This window comes from Notamacropus eugenii, chromosome 2 (assembly GCF_028372415.1).
Source record: "Notamacropus eugenii isolate mMacEug1 chromosome 2, mMacEug1.pri_v2, whole genome shotgun sequence".
Classification (NCBI taxonomy): Eukaryota; Metazoa; Chordata; class Mammalia; order Diprotodontia; family Macropodidae; genus Notamacropus; species Notamacropus eugenii.
Window position 1 is genome coordinate 228,872,813 of NC_092873.1, and position 15,942 is coordinate 228,888,754.

General features: G+C 36.9%; 1 pseudogene; it reads right to left on the minus strand.

The window, feature by feature from the left end:
• Positions 1 to 288: 288 nt before the first annotated feature.
• Positions 289 to 15,942, minus strand: part of LOC140522945 (phospholipid phosphatase 2 pseudogene) — a 33,992-nt pseudogene continuing 18,338 nt past the window's right edge.

Below are 15,942 nucleotides of genomic sequence, written 5' to 3' on the forward strand. Positions count from 1 at the left end.
CCAATGTAAGTTACATCACAAAAACAGCAAAGAGGTACACTCTACCCTCAACTCTTCCCCAGCAAAGTGGAGGATGCTGATTGGCATTTCTAGAGACAGCCTGGCTTCCTATCTCCATTCCAGGCTCTTCCTTGAGCTCCTACAGTCCTAAATGGGAAGTGGCGAACAAGACGCCCCCATCACAGTTCCCTAAAGCAGTTTCCCCTAACTAGTAGGACTGAGCCCAGGGCTGTGAAACAGAGAGGCCCAGCATGGGCCAGGCATACAAGCACGGGTCCAGGGTCAAGGTCAGGGTACGGTTGTCCATCCAGAAGGAGTGGGATGGATGGGAGGCAGCTCAGGAGGTTCACACATAGCTGAAATGATTTCAGTTGCCCTCAGAGTCAGGGTCAGTCCCAGGTGGGGCTTCTGCTCCATCTCCTCCTTTGGGTTGGTCTCAGGAGGTGAATCTTCAAGAAGTCCAAGGAGTACCATATGGTGAGCCCTGCAATGAGTGTACCCTTCAGGAGATGGGTCAGCACATCACTCCAATACTGCTTATAGTCAGCCTATGGGAGGGCGAAGGCCATCAAGCACAACTGCCCTATGGGTCTCAGGAGCCTTGCCCACAGCCAACAGAGACAGGCCTACACATACAGCGCAAACAAGACCATGCAGTACATGCCCAAGGAGGACTCAGGGACACTGGCAGGGCTTCCCTGGCACATAGCCTCAGGCTGGACAGAGCCCCAGCAGTTGACCCGAGACCAGTCAGAGTCACAGACCACTAGGAAGTTGGGGCGAAGGCGTTTGATCATGTATTTAGCTGGGTCAGTCAAGGACTGGCTCACACTTACCCCAAAGAGGAAGATGCTCAGGACTTTGTAGAGGGCAACCCCATAGTTGGGGAAGTCTGATCATGGGTAGAGGTGCTCTGGGTAGACAAGGTAGGCCCCCTCAGATGAGACCATGATGACTCTGACAGAGATGGGAACACCCACCAGGAGGCTGTGGGTGATATGGAGAGTTCACCAGCTTCAGGATAATAAAGGGCAGAGAAGTGACTGTCAGACACAACCTGTCAGCACCCTGTTCCTCTCTATGCCTAGATAGTCCCAACCCTGGACCACAGACTCTGAGAGCACCGCAGCCCCGCCTCTGCTGCCCCAGGAGCCAGAGAGGCTGAATGCCAAAGTGCTAAAGGAGGAAGACAAGCACAGGGATTAGGGATGGTTTTGTTCTCTTCTGCCAGTTTAAGGAGGAGGGAAATTTGGGGTGGGAAACTATACTGGGGAGGAAAGAAAAAGTTGGTTAAAAATGGAGAAAACTGGAACGAATTCCCCATCATATTTGACAGGGGTACATGAGATGAAGAATATATACAAGTGAAAGTAGTTCAAGAAATAGGTATTTTATGTTCATCATTTTCATCTGAACTAGACAAAGGAAGGTTGAACATGCATTAAAGTAGTTATATAAATATATGCACTAATGATTGTGTGGAAATGCATTAAACTTAAGAAATAAAATTGGGACAGGGAGAGGGGAGAGGAGGACACAAAAGATGAGGAAGTACAGTTGAGAGAAGAGTCAAAATTAGAGGTTGGAGGATGTTTTTTTTTCTGGTGTTTCAGTCGTGTCCAAAACTTTGTCCAAAACCTATTTAGGGTTTTCTCGATAAAGACACTGAAGTGGTTTGCCATTTCCTTCTCTAGTTCATTTTACATATCAGGAAACTGAGGCACACAAGGTTCAGTGACTTGCCCAGGGTCACACAGCTAATGAGTATCTGAAGCTAGATTTGAACTTAGATCTTTCTCACTCTTGACCCAGTGCTCTGTTCACTGTACCACCTAGCTGCCTAAAAAGAACAAAAGAAGGTAAAGACCAAATTAAGTTTGAATAGATGGCATGAATAGAATGTTGGACATAGAGTCAGGAAGATTTGAGTTCACATGTGTGTGACTAAGTAAAAGTCACTTGACCTCTCTGATTCTTAAATTCTTTGTCTATAAAATGGGGATAATACTAGCACTTATCTCACAGGCTTGTTATGAGACTCAAATGAAATAACATGCAACACTTAACAAACTTTAAAGTGTTGTATAAATGTTAATTACTGTTGGGGATGTAGAATTGAGAAGAGAAATATCAGGTTGGATGGTCTGAATTTTCTCAGAAAAGTTTAAGGTAATAGCCAATTCTGAGAAAGGAGGGAATTAAGTGCTTTGTAGGGACTTTAAGTAAAGAGGTTTGAAAACAGCTAGTATGGAGAGTACAATAAAGGAGTTAATTAAGGAGTTAAAACTATTTTCCTATGGCAGTAAGGTCCCAGTTGAATTTGATGAAATATGTATGTGTGTGTGTGTGTGTGTGTGTGCACATGTGCGTGTGTGCGTGCACATGTGCGTGTGTATTTCCTTCCCTATGTTAAGCAGTACATGATTTGGAGAAGAGAAGGTTGATGACATTCTCTAGAGTTGGAATTTGAAAAGATACTAGTGGACATAGGACAAGGGGGAAGAAGATTCAATGGGAGAGAATCACAAAAAGTTGAATTGCCTACTTAAAGTATCAACATTACAAAGTGAACAAAGTGAGGGGAGGTGTGGTGGACCTATAATTCAGAGTAAGGAAAAATGTTCAAGATTGTGATGAGGACCAAAAATATGTTTAGGAGGCATGAGGAACAAAGAAATGTGAAAAGATGGAGATATGATGAGAAGAGAGTTTTTCAAAGTTCTAGCTGATGAAGGTGGGAAAATTTGTGAATGGTGGTGAGATCAAGGGAATAATCATTCCTGTATATGGAGTATAGTTACAGGTCACAAGAGTGGAGGATGATGATTAACTAAGGATGTGGAGCCCAGACAAGATATAACTCAGTTGTTAGGGGGAAAGGGGCGATAGATATCTTAAAATATATGAAGATCTCTCAGGTTGAGGAGGGATTAGTTACATTTTCCTTGTCCTGGGAGGAACAATGGGCAGAAACTGAAAGGAGACAAAATTTGATTTAAACTAAAGAAAACAAAACAAAACTTGCTAACAATTAGAACTATTCCAAAGTCGAATGGGCTATGTTGGGAGGCAGTAATTTTCCCTTCATTGGAAGTCTTTTAGGCAAAGGATGAATAATTCCATGTCTGGAGTTGTCCACTGATGTCCCTTCCAACTTTAAAAATTTTTAGGCTGTGATTTTTATTAGCACATAATGTATCACCAACATAATCATAAGACTGCAGTTTTCAGAGTCAGCCATGTTTCAAACATTTTTCTCTGGTTTATGCTATGAGAAATCTGCTTTCATTTCATTTTTTCTCATTAATTTACCCATCTAATAAGCATTACAAAAGAAAGTAATTTTGACCTTTTTAAGAATATTTAAGCAAGCTGGCAAATGTTTACTTCATAACTCTGCACCCTAGGGGATGCTCAGTAAATACCTGTTGACTGACTGATTGAAACTACAATTATATATGCAACTTTCATTTGTTTAAATTTTACTGGTGACATACATCATTAACATGGTGAGCCTCAGATATTAAGTCCTAGGCTGTTTGCCACATTTTAAAGTTTTCCTATGCAGAACTGCATAGTCTATTCTCTAGTGCTTTGACTGGATAAACTTATGCAATTTCAAGAAAGTAAATTTATCATATGAACACTCAATTAACTATGTTCTCATTCTTTGGTAATAAGCCATCATGAAAGATAGGTAGCCTTTTGAGGAGCGTAGATAAGGAGCATGTAGTTACAAAAAAAAAAAGCACAATGTTTATATACATAGACCATTGTAGTTTAAAAATGAAGGTTGCTATGCACTAAGAAAATCAGGTCCTTCAGGTAGTAAAGTGTGTTCATAATCTTGGAAAGTCCAAGTTCTAAAATTCTCCTATTTCAGATTGGGTACAGCCGCTTGTCACTTTCATGGACTTGCATTTTCTATCCCTCAAAACTTGCTTTAAGGAGAAAATTTGCTGTCATTCATTTATAGTTAGACATGAATTTTATTCAATGCATTTGTCCAAGTATATGCATTTTTTTCTTATCACCAAGTGTAGATAGTTATTTTTCTTCCTGCTAACGAGTATCAGACATCAGTCCAAATATGAGGTCGTTTTTAGGTGATTGATTTGATTCAGGATAATTAAGACTGAAAGAATCAATGGTGGCCAATTGGGAATACCTTCATTCACATATAGTTCATGTTGATGATGAGAAGGGATCACAAAGCCAAGACTTTCTCCACCCAGTGCTGGGACTGGTGATGTAGACTATGGGACACCTTCTAGTATATTATATTAATTAGTCAAGGATCTTTGATTTTCTCTGTAGCAAAATTTCCTCCATTGATATCAATCACAGCCTATCACACAGTATCAGAATGTTCTCAGGCTCGTGACTTGTACAGTCATATAGCTAATGAGGATTTGGGTCCAGGTCTTCCTAACCCTAAGGCCTGCATTAACTTCACTGTACCATTATGTTTCATTAGTTGAAATGTAATTTTTATTTGGTTTGGTCCTGGAATTTCATCAGAATAAGGAACTTTCAGTGTGGCAATACCCTCTATCAATGCAGAATAGCTACAGGCATGTCCTTACCATATAGTTGTAGGAAGTTGCCCAAGGCATTGAAAGTTAAATGATATCATCCTGGTCTTATGGCTAGTGTGGGTCAGAAGTAGGACTAGCTCTTTCTATTTCCAAGTCTGGCACTAGATTTACTTACTGAGCCATACTGTCTGTCCTCCAGTTTTAACCTTTGCTTTATTTACTAAATATGCTTAGATCCTTTTAGAAAAACCCTGAAGTTATGAAATGAAACATTTAGATTTAACGGATTTTATAATCATCTGTGTTTACTTTTAGATATCACACAAAGGTTAATAGGATAATGAAATAAAACTATTTCTCTAAAATTAGAGAGCAGTGGTCAAATATTTCTCATTGACTAGGTCAAATACTCAAAGAATAAGAAATGAAGATTACTTAATGAGGCATAAATGAGGAAAATCAGTTTATTTGGGAAATCAGTTTATTTCAGTATTTCTGAGACATGACATTTTTCCATGTGCTACGCTTTAGTTCTTCTGTTATTTTCTTAGGGAAACAGGGGGTAGTGGGAAACATCATAATGGGTTTTGGCTATCTGATAACTTTAAGCTGGAATCTAAAAAATGTCATTATTGTATAATAGCAAAAGCAATACACCATTGGCTTTTAGGCTTGGAAATCCTGTGGGGAATTGAAGAGATGGCAAAATCTGACACTCTTATATGCAGTTTTCTCTGCTCAGACCAGTAAGGATGTTCTGTGAATCTCAGTTGTCATTAATCTACTATTTCCTTTGCAAATAGGTTAAAACAAAAATTCCTAGAAGGGGAAAAATAGTATGTCACACTTCTCTTCTTTTAAAATACCTTCTACATGACTTTTTGGATTGAATCTTAGAAGATAACAAGGATGCAAAAAATTCAGAAAAACAAATATTCCTTCATGTAGGGAGACAGAGAGAAGTGAGAATCACAAATAAATTGCCAACTACACTTCTCTTTATCTCCCTCCATCTCTGTCTTTTTAATTTCCTTATCCCAGGAATAATAATGAAAATAAGAACTGATATTAATATGGTTTTTTTGCAACTTACCAAACATTTTAATCAAACAGTTTTTGAGTCTAATTGTGAAAGCATTATTTGTCCCCTTTTAAAGATCAAGAAGTTGAAACTCTTAGGATAAGTGTTTTGCTCCAAATCACACAGCAAGTGGCAGAATCAAGTCTGAGAGCTCCATGTATAATTCTCTTTTCACTAAACTACGGTAATAGGAAGCTGAGTGAAAGTACGTTTCTAAATTTAGTGTTGGTTGTTATTAGTGTTAGATTGTTGTTTAAATTCTAAATCTGGTGTTAAAAAGATGACATTTAACAATTTAGAATTAAGAATGGAATTTGAGTTTATGGACTGTGGTTTATTTATAGAAATCAGAGTTCACTTTACAAGGGCTAGTAAGAACATATTTGCCTTGTGTTTTGCATATGTAATTAAAATGACCATAACCCTAAGGAGAACAGAAAGGAAGAAAAGTGCCTATATGCTGTAAAGCCACAAAGCTAGGTATCATACCAGTACATATAATCATAAGAAGTTGAAACACAATGGAAATTGACCTAATCAACTCCAAAAGTTTCCATTTTGATCTCTAAGCTGATTATTCTAAGGTGTACCTGTACAGCCTTAATCTTTTTTCTTAACCTCCAGACACATCTCCAACTGCTAAATAGACATCTCAAACTGGATGCTGTACAGACATCTCAAATTCACCATCTCCAAAGCTGAACTCACCAAACTTTTTCCCCCATCCCATTCCAAGTTTTCCTATTAGTCTTCCTGAGGGCACTAAGACCTTCCCAGTCACCCAGGCTTACAATATAAGTGTCATATTCAACTCCTAACTCTCTCTTACCTCTCCCTCATATCTAATCTGCGGTCAAGTTCTGGCAATTTTAACTTCGTAACATCTCTCACATTCCTTATCTTTTCTCTTCTCTGACATAACCACTACCCTGGTGTAGACTCTTATCACTCCATAGCCTGATGGTTGGTCTCTCTAACTCAAATCTGTTTCTGCTTTAGTTCATCTTCCATTCACTCGTCATATTAATTTCACTGAAGCACAGATCTAGGTCACACACCATGCAACTACCTTCAATAAACTTCAGTGGCTTCCTAAAAGCTTCATGATCAAATATAAAATCCTCCATTTGGCATTCACAACCCTTCATTACTTATTCCACTCCTACGTTTCTGGTTTTCTCAGATTATTGTCCCCCAACCCCACTCCCATTTTCTGTAATCTAGTGACACTGTCCTTCTTGCTGCTTCTCGGTCTCCTAGCTGCAGGCATTTTCACTGGATGTTCCCAATGTCTATAATACTCTCCCTCCTCATTTTCACCTGCTGGTTTCCCTAGCTTTCTGCAATTATGTGCTAAAATTCAATCTTTTAAAAGAAATCTTTTTTTCTGATTCTTCCTTAATGCTAATGCCTACCCTTTATTGTTGATCTCCAATTTATTCTATGTATATGTATATGTATATGTATATATATAGTTTTAAAATAGTTGTTTGCAAGTTATCTGTTCTTCAAAGCAGGGACTATCTTTTGACTTTCGTTGTATCCCAAAGTCTTGGCACAGTTCTTCCCATAACAAGGTGGGAACTGATTGACATAAAAAATCTAAGAAAGGAGCTAAAATCCATGATCTCAAATGGCAATATACAAATGTACAACATAAGGCAACAAGAAAAATGCACTAGAGATTCAAATGCAAGGAAGAAAATTTTAACTTGTACATATCACAAAGAATTGGTGGGAAGAGACCCATGGCAAGAATATGACTGGCTGAGTATGCCTTCATCAAATGAAAGAGAATAGACAAAAGGCATAGTGAGGTAGACTTATATATTGAGTATTTATGTTTTTGAGAAGGAATCTAGGAAATGCAGAACAAAGCACTTGGATGGAAAACAATGGCAGCAGCAAAGAGGCAATTAAAAAAAATCAAACTGAGAATATACTACAGATCACTTGGACATAATAAGGAAATAGATGAGTTCACAGGAAACATCTAATGTTTGGCAAAAGGCTTTATAAAATATTGATACAAGTCTCTAGTTATTTGGACATCTTCTATCTCTTCCAAGAACAAAGTAACTATTCATTTCTTAGCTAATCTTAATTATAATTCTATCTCTGAAGAGAAGTAACAGAATCTAAATCTTGTTCTCAATAACAAGAAAGAACTTGATAGTAGTATAGAAATGATGGATGGTACTATATAAGGAAATGACTCAGAGTTTGTGATACAAGAGCAGAGGAAACCAAGCACAGAATTTGGGGAGAGGAAATGTTAGAATCTCCAGAGGAATGATCTCATAACCTCACATTCTACAGCAGAAGTCACAGAAGAAGGTGTGGAAAGGTTTTAGAAATACTTTTTTTTAAGACTTGGAGAAAAAATTCAATGAGAAAAGAGATGAGATTTCTCAAGATACTGATGAAGCTTCATATGGATTTCACACACACACACACACACACACACACACACACACACAAAAAGATATCAGATTTCTGGTGTCAAGATGACAGTGAGGAAGGAACCCCCTGAAGTCCTCCCAAATTCCCCTTCAGACAACTAGAAAACTGCCTCAGAATTGACCTAAGAAACAGTTTGCCAGCATGGCAGGAAAGATCTGTTTCACTAAGATTGAAAGGTCAAAGAGCAGCAGCAGCAGTAGTAGCAGCCAGCCTCACAGTAAGGGGCTTATAGCAAGGCTCCAAGCCTGGAGCAATCCAACAGTGAGGCCCCACCCTCCTGCAAACCAGCATTTCCCTGGGCAAGGGAGTATTCTGTGCAACACTGCAAGGCCCCACCCCAGCTACCTCACCCCCAATACGAGCTACCAGCCAAGCTTTGAACTCATTGCTTACTGGTAATGAAGCCCTGCTCTATTGCTGGCCAACTGCAATACCAGGCTCCTGAGGCCTGCCATCCTGAGGATGGACCAAAGCAGAAACAGAAAAATGTTTCCATAAACCCAGCAACAAGGCCCCACCCCCAAGCAGGACACCAGCTAAACCCTACACTCAAGGGAGGTCAACAGGGGGGCTCCATCCCCCAGTACAAGATGAGAGGGAAGCCTACTGTCCATTGATAGTAAGCAGCTAATCCCTGAAACCCAATGAAAACCAGCAGTAAAACCCTGAGCCCCAGCATAAAATACTTGGAATAGTGTAGGATCAGAGGCCAGCTCTCAGATAAAAACACCAAATCACAAAAAGGCTGAAAAATGACCAAACAAACAAGAAAAAAGAATTTGACCATAGAAAGTTACTATGGTGACAGAGGACCAAGGCACCAAGGTAAATTACATCACACGTTATTGAAAGAATTGGCGAATGTAATTTCTTCTATTCTGTAACTGAGTTTTGTTTTAAAGTCATATTTTATTGTTTTTTTTAAAAATTAGCAATCACATATTTATTCCCCCTTCCAAATTCAAACTCTGAATCCTTCCACCCACCCATCTCCAAAAGGAAAACTTGAAAGTTATATTGGAAAAGTCAAAGAATGCAAAAGCTTTGTAACAGTACTAAAGAAGTGCAAAAGTTACCCCATTAAAAAAAAATGAAATCAAATGGAATCTGCATCTGATATGACAATGAATATCAATTTCTAAGGGAAAAAAACTAAATATATATATTGAAAATATTAACAATGACTATCTAGGAAAGAAAATAGTTATCACAAAAAGTCAGAATGGTTACACAAAGAAAAAATCAAGATTATGCAACCATAATTCATGTTGTTTTTTCTTGTTATTGTTATTGTTACTGCTGCTGCTGCTATTGTTGTTTTAAATTACCAAGTCTGTAGATGAGAAAATACCTAGGGATATAGTTTGCATCTATTTTATTGTAGGATGTAACAAAGTCTTTAATTCTATTTTAATGGAAGAGATGTAGGAGTTCAAGACAGATGACAATTTTAATTATGTAGATTTGGAGCTGCTTGATTGTTCAGATCAAATAGAGGTCTCAGGGTCAGCTCCCGTAATGTCCTTATGCTATTTAATATTCTTTATCAATGAATTAAATGAAGAAATATCTAGCATGCTTATCAGACTTGCAAATGGTACAGAGCAAAAAGAGTGTAACTCGTGCAGTGGATAATAAAGAAAAATTTTTTTAGTTTTTTTTAGTTTTGTGAGGCCCAAATAGTGAAAGAAATCTCATTTGAAAAATTTCATATATATGTACACAAATATATATATAAGCATACACACATATGTAAACATACATATATACATGGGTATATATACATATATGACACATATACACATAGACACATGTGTATGTATATACACATTATGTATTTGTAAATGTATACATATTATGTATATAAGTATATATATATATACTTATATACACAAATATACCTACAACACATACATATATACATACACAAAAATATGTATATGTGAATATTTTTAAAAATAGGTCTGATATGATTTGAAAACATTATCTGAAGAAAACATCTGAGATTTCAGGGGTGGGGTGAAAACTCAATGTAAGTCAATAGTATGGTGTAACAGTCAATAAAGATTCAATTCAACAGAAACACATAGCAAAACACTATGCTAGGCACAGTTGAATACTGAATCAGATGAGTTCTGTTAAATATTTCTGCTATATATTCTGATATATCATAAGATATGAAATAGGTTGTTCTGTGATGTAATTTAAAAAAATACTTGCCCAATTTCTCAAAAAAATGAAGTTATGTACTTAAGATGAACTAATTTTGCCCACAAAGAAACAAGGAGATAAAAACCATAAGTATATATAGACATCTCTGTTGCTTCTCTGACTCTAAATGATCTATGAATCCATCCATCTAAATGCTAGTCATAACTTGTTAAACATGAGATATCATTTAGGAGATGAGAAATTCAATTCTAAAGAGAAATGCTTAACTCAATGGCCATTTTCTCAGACCACTCTTGAAAACTGAGATAAAATGTGGTCACTTTTACTCCTTGCAAGACCCTTCAGTTAATCCTCTGTTTGTCACTTAATGTCATATGGAATTAAAATTCATGGTAGCTGTATCCCAGATATTGCTTCCAAGGGAACTTGGAATACAACATCAGCTTTAAGAAAAGTCCCTGTGGAAAAATTGTTATTCAAAGTTTCAATCAATCACCTTAACATGTTGGTGATGATCTCTCAGTTTGTTGCTACTATTATTACTACTACTACTACTACTACTACTACTACTACTACTACTACTACTACTACTACTACTATTGCTACACTACTAAAACTAACTGCTACTAATGTTAACAACAACAATAACAATAATAGCATTCATATAGTACTTTAAGGTTTGTGCAAAGTGCTTTACCTATGCTTTCTCATTTGATTCTATAGTTCATTGTATTCTACATTCTCCCCAAACATAATGGCTTTTTCTATTGTTCCCTTTTCCTGGTATTTAATTGAGGCATACATCATCTAGAGCATGGACCTATCCCACCCACCCCTATCCATATTTACCTATAGTAACTAAGGAAAAGGCATTAGAATGCCAAAGGAAAGACCTAGACCATATGGATTGTCTTAATCATTTTCCTTCTATACCCTTATCCCTGTTATTAAAATATTATTCAGAGGGGCTGGGGCAAAATGTGAAGTAAAAGCAGGGACTTGCTTGAGCTTTACCCTAAACCTCTCAAAAAACTTGTAAAAAAAATGACTCTAAAGAACTTCTAGAACTACAGAACCCATACAATGTCAGAGTTAAACAAATCCCTAGTCCAAGACAACCTGGAAGACCCACAGGAAGGGTATATATCACACTGGGCTGAGAACAAAGCACAGTCCAGCATAGGCTGCAAAAACATGAACGGGGCCAGAGCAGGCCTCGGGGAATAGAAACACTGGCAGCTGTGACAGTTTCCAGTCTTTTCAATCCACAAATACACAAAATAGCAGCATACAAGGTCAGTAAGAAAACTCGGTGGGACTTGAGTGAAAGAGGAACACAGTTCTGCTGGGATCTGAACCCAGCCTCTGGACAGCACAAGTGGTGGTGGTGGCAGCAGGAGCAGGAACAGCAGCAGTGATTGCTTCCAGAGCTCTGGGCTCACAGACAATGAGGTATCAAGTGACTGATACAACACCCCTGAAGCGTGGGACAGTACACCCACCCCCAACCCCACCCCAACTTCCAATGGAAGCAGAATCCTACCTTGAAAAAGAATTAAAAAGTCAAGTATTTGACTGGGGAGATGAGCACACCAATCAAGAAAAAAACCTCTGACTAAAGAATCTTACTTTGTTAACAAAGAACATCAAAATATACAACCAGAAGAAAATAACAAAGTCAAAGCTTCTACATCAAAAGCCTCCTAGAAAAATATGAATTTGTCTCAGGCCATGGAAGAACTCAAAAAGGATTTTGAAAATCAAGTAAGAAAAGTAGAGGAAAAATTGGGAAGAGAAATGAGCGATATGAGAAAATCATGAAAAATGAGTCAACAACTTGCTAAAAGAGACTCCTAAAATACTGAAGAAAATAACGTCTTAAAAGCAGAACAACACAATTGACAAAAGAAGTCCAAAAAGTTAATGAAAAGCAGAATGTCTTAAAAAGCAGAATTGGCCAAATGAAAAAGGAGGTCCAAAATCTCATTGAAGAAAATAATGCCTTTAAAATTAGAATGGAGCAAATAGAAACTAATGACTTTATGAGAAATCAAGAAAATCTGGAAAAAAATATCTAGGAAAGATAATTTAAAAATTATTGGACTACCTGAAAACCATGATGAAAAAAGAGCATAGACAACATCTTTCAAGAAATTATTAAGAAAACTGCCCTAATATTCTACAACCAGAGGATAAAAAAGAAATAGAAAGAATTAATGCATCAATTCCTGAAAGAGATCCCAAAAAGAAAACTCGTAGAGATATTTTAGCCAAATTCCAGAGTTCCCAGGTCAAGGAGAAAATATTGGAAGCATCCAGAAAGAAACAATTTGAGTATTGTGGAAATACGGCCAGAACAACACAAGATCTAGTAGGTTCTACGCTAAGGGAGTGGAGGGCTTGGTTTATGATATTCTGGAGGTCAGAGGAGCTAGGATTAAAACCAAGAATCATCTACCCAGTAAAACTGAGTATAATACTTCAGAGGGATAATGGACATTCAGTGAAGTAGAAGACTTTCAACCATTCTTCTTTTTTTTTTTTTATTTTTTTAATGTTTAACAATCACTGCCATACAATTGCGATTTTATCCCTCCCCACCCACCCCCCACTACCTCCCTCCCTCCCCACGACTGCATACAATTCTGTATAGATTCTACATATACTTTCCTATTGAGTATATTTTCACTATAGTCATGCTATGTAGTCAGACTAAGATAAATGAAAGAATCCGTATAACAAATCACTTTCAACCATTCTTGCTGAAAAGAACAGAACTGAACAGAAAATTTGACTTTTATATAAAAAAAAATCAAATGAATCATGAAAGGGTAAACAGGAAAGAGAACTTATAAGGGAATTACTAAAGTTGACCTGTTTACATTACTACATGGAATATTATATATTTGTTACTCATGAGACCTTTCTCAATATTAGGGTAGTTGGAGGAGATTAGATAGATAGATAGATAGATAGATAGATAGATAGATAGATAGATAGATAGATAGATAGATAGATAGATAGATAGATAGATAGACAGGGCACAGGGTGAATTGAATATGAAGGGAGTATATCTAAAAATAAAATTAAGGGGTGAGAGAGGAATATATTGGAAGAAGAATAAAGGGAGATATAGAACTGGGTAAATTATCTCACATAAAAGAGGCAAGAAAAAGGTATTACAATGGAGGGGAAAAGGGAATGAATGAACCATACTGTTATCGTATTTGGCTTAATGAGAGAATAACATACATACTCAATTGGGTATCTTATCCAACAGCAAAGTAAGAGGGGAAAAGGATTAGAGGGGGGAGGATGATAGAAGAGAGGGTAGATTGGAGGAGGGGAGAGTCAGAAGTGAACATTTTTGAAAAGCACATAGTCAAAGAAAAAAAATGGAATAAGTAGGGAATGGGACAAGATGGAGGGAAATAAAATCTTTCATGACATGACTATTATGGAAGTGTTTTACATAACTACACATCCATAACTTATATTGTATTACTTGGCTTCTCAATGAGGTTGAGTGGGGAGGGAAGAAGGGTGAGAATTTGCAGCTCAAAGTTTCAAAAACAAATGTTAAAAACTGGGAAATAAGATATAGAGGCAATGGGGTATAAAAATCTATCTTGCCCTACAAGAAAGTAAAGGGGAAGGAAATAAGAGAGGTGTCATAAAACGGAGGGTAGACTGGGGGAAGGGGAATCAGAATGCATGCCTTCCCAGAGTGAGGGAAGGGGAAAATGGGGAGAAAATCTGGAACTCAAAACCTTGTGGAAATGAATGTTGTAAACAAAATCAATAACAATTAAATAAAAATGTTTAAAATATGGCATCTCTCTTTAGACAAGTTTGTCTTTGAGGAGTTTAATAATTCAGAAAGGTGATTTCAGTTGATTTTGGGGCACCATCAAAAATCTAGGTCATTTTTTCACTGTAAAGACAACACATCCTTCCTTTCTTTTATGCATTGTAGCCAAGATCTTTTGATAGAACAACAATGAATAGGGCATAATTAGTTTTCCTTTTCTTTCACTAACTTGTAAGTAGATCTTTTTCTAGTTGAATTTTTCAGGAGGCTCCACACATATATTGAAAACAAAATGATAATAGAGATAATGGGGGCATAGAATTTCCTAGCTATATAGAAGTTTGGAGACAATCTAGTCCAACCTTTCCTTTTTCTTTTTAAAATCTCTCTCTCTCTCTCTCTCTCTCTCTCTCTCTCTCTCTCTCTCTCTCTCTCTCTCTCTCTCTCTCTGTCTCTCTCACATATGGAAACTGAAGCCCAGATAAGTAAAATGATCATTTAAGGCCATATAATTTACCATATTTCACAACAGATAGAAAAGCTGGGATTTGAACTCAAATCCACTGACTCCAAATAAGTGGTATACATATATATTCAAAATATATTCAATTAAGAAAACTCCAAATGATACATTTTTATTTTTTTAATAAAATTACCCATCTTATTTTTTGTGATCTACTCTTTGGCTTGTTCTGTTATATCCTATTCTCTTGTCCATAGTTGTGAAAAGTTATTTCCTCCTTGCTTCTTGAATTTTCTATTGATTTCCTTTTTATATATAATTTATATATCCATAGTATGTTTCAATTTCCATCAGAAAATATAGTTCTTTCTCTGGATGTACATATGTAAAGGCAACCACACTGGCCACTCAGAGTTTCAACTAGGGAATCACAAGATCCTTCTCACTGACCAACAGACAGGGATCTATTGCTTGAATCAAAGCAGTATTGCTATAGACTTTACATACATCCCTGGATTGAGAGAATCTTTACATCTGAGCAGTTAGGGGTCTAAAAATACCACCATTCAGAGTCTCAACCGAGGAATCACAAGATTCTTCTCATAAGTGAACTCCCAAAATAAAATACCAACTTTCCAGTATATATAACAAAGACTGGGCTCCTGAATGGCTCAGACTCAGTAGGCAGGAAAGCTACACTATTTAGCACAGGGCTGGAAGAAGATTGATTCTTCAGATGCTCTTAATTAGCCTGAGCATGAGAAAATAAACTCCAAAAAGAAAACACCAAAAAGTCCCAGTTTACTTGCTGTTACAGCATAGCATTTGCTGTAATGATTCTTTTAGAGCTGTCTATGATCACTGTTTTACAGAAAAGAGATGTCAATCATAGCTGATCATCACAAAATGTTGCTGTTACTGTGTACAATATTCTTCTAGTTCTTCTCACTTCACTTAGATCAGTTCATGTAAGTCTTTCTAGGTTTTTCTGAAATCTGCCTGCTCATAATTTTTCCCCTGCCCCATAATAGCATTTTTTTTCCAATTACATGGATAGTTTTCAACATTCACTTTTATCAGAATTTTCTTTCCAATTTTTTCTTCCTTCTGTCCTCCATTTCTCTCTCCTCAAGACAGCATGCAATCTTATAAAGGCTATACATGTACAATCATAATAAACATGCTTCCATATTAGTCGTGCTGTAAAATAAGAATCAGAATAAAAGGAAAAAAAAGCACAAGAAAGAATTAAAAGAGTATGCTTTGATCAGCATTCAGAATCCATAGTTCTTTCTCTGGATGTACATAGCATTTTCCACCATGAGTTTTTGAAATTTTCTTACATCATTATATTGCTGAGAAGGTCCAAGTCTATCACAGTTGCTTATTATACACTACTGCTGTTACTGAGTAC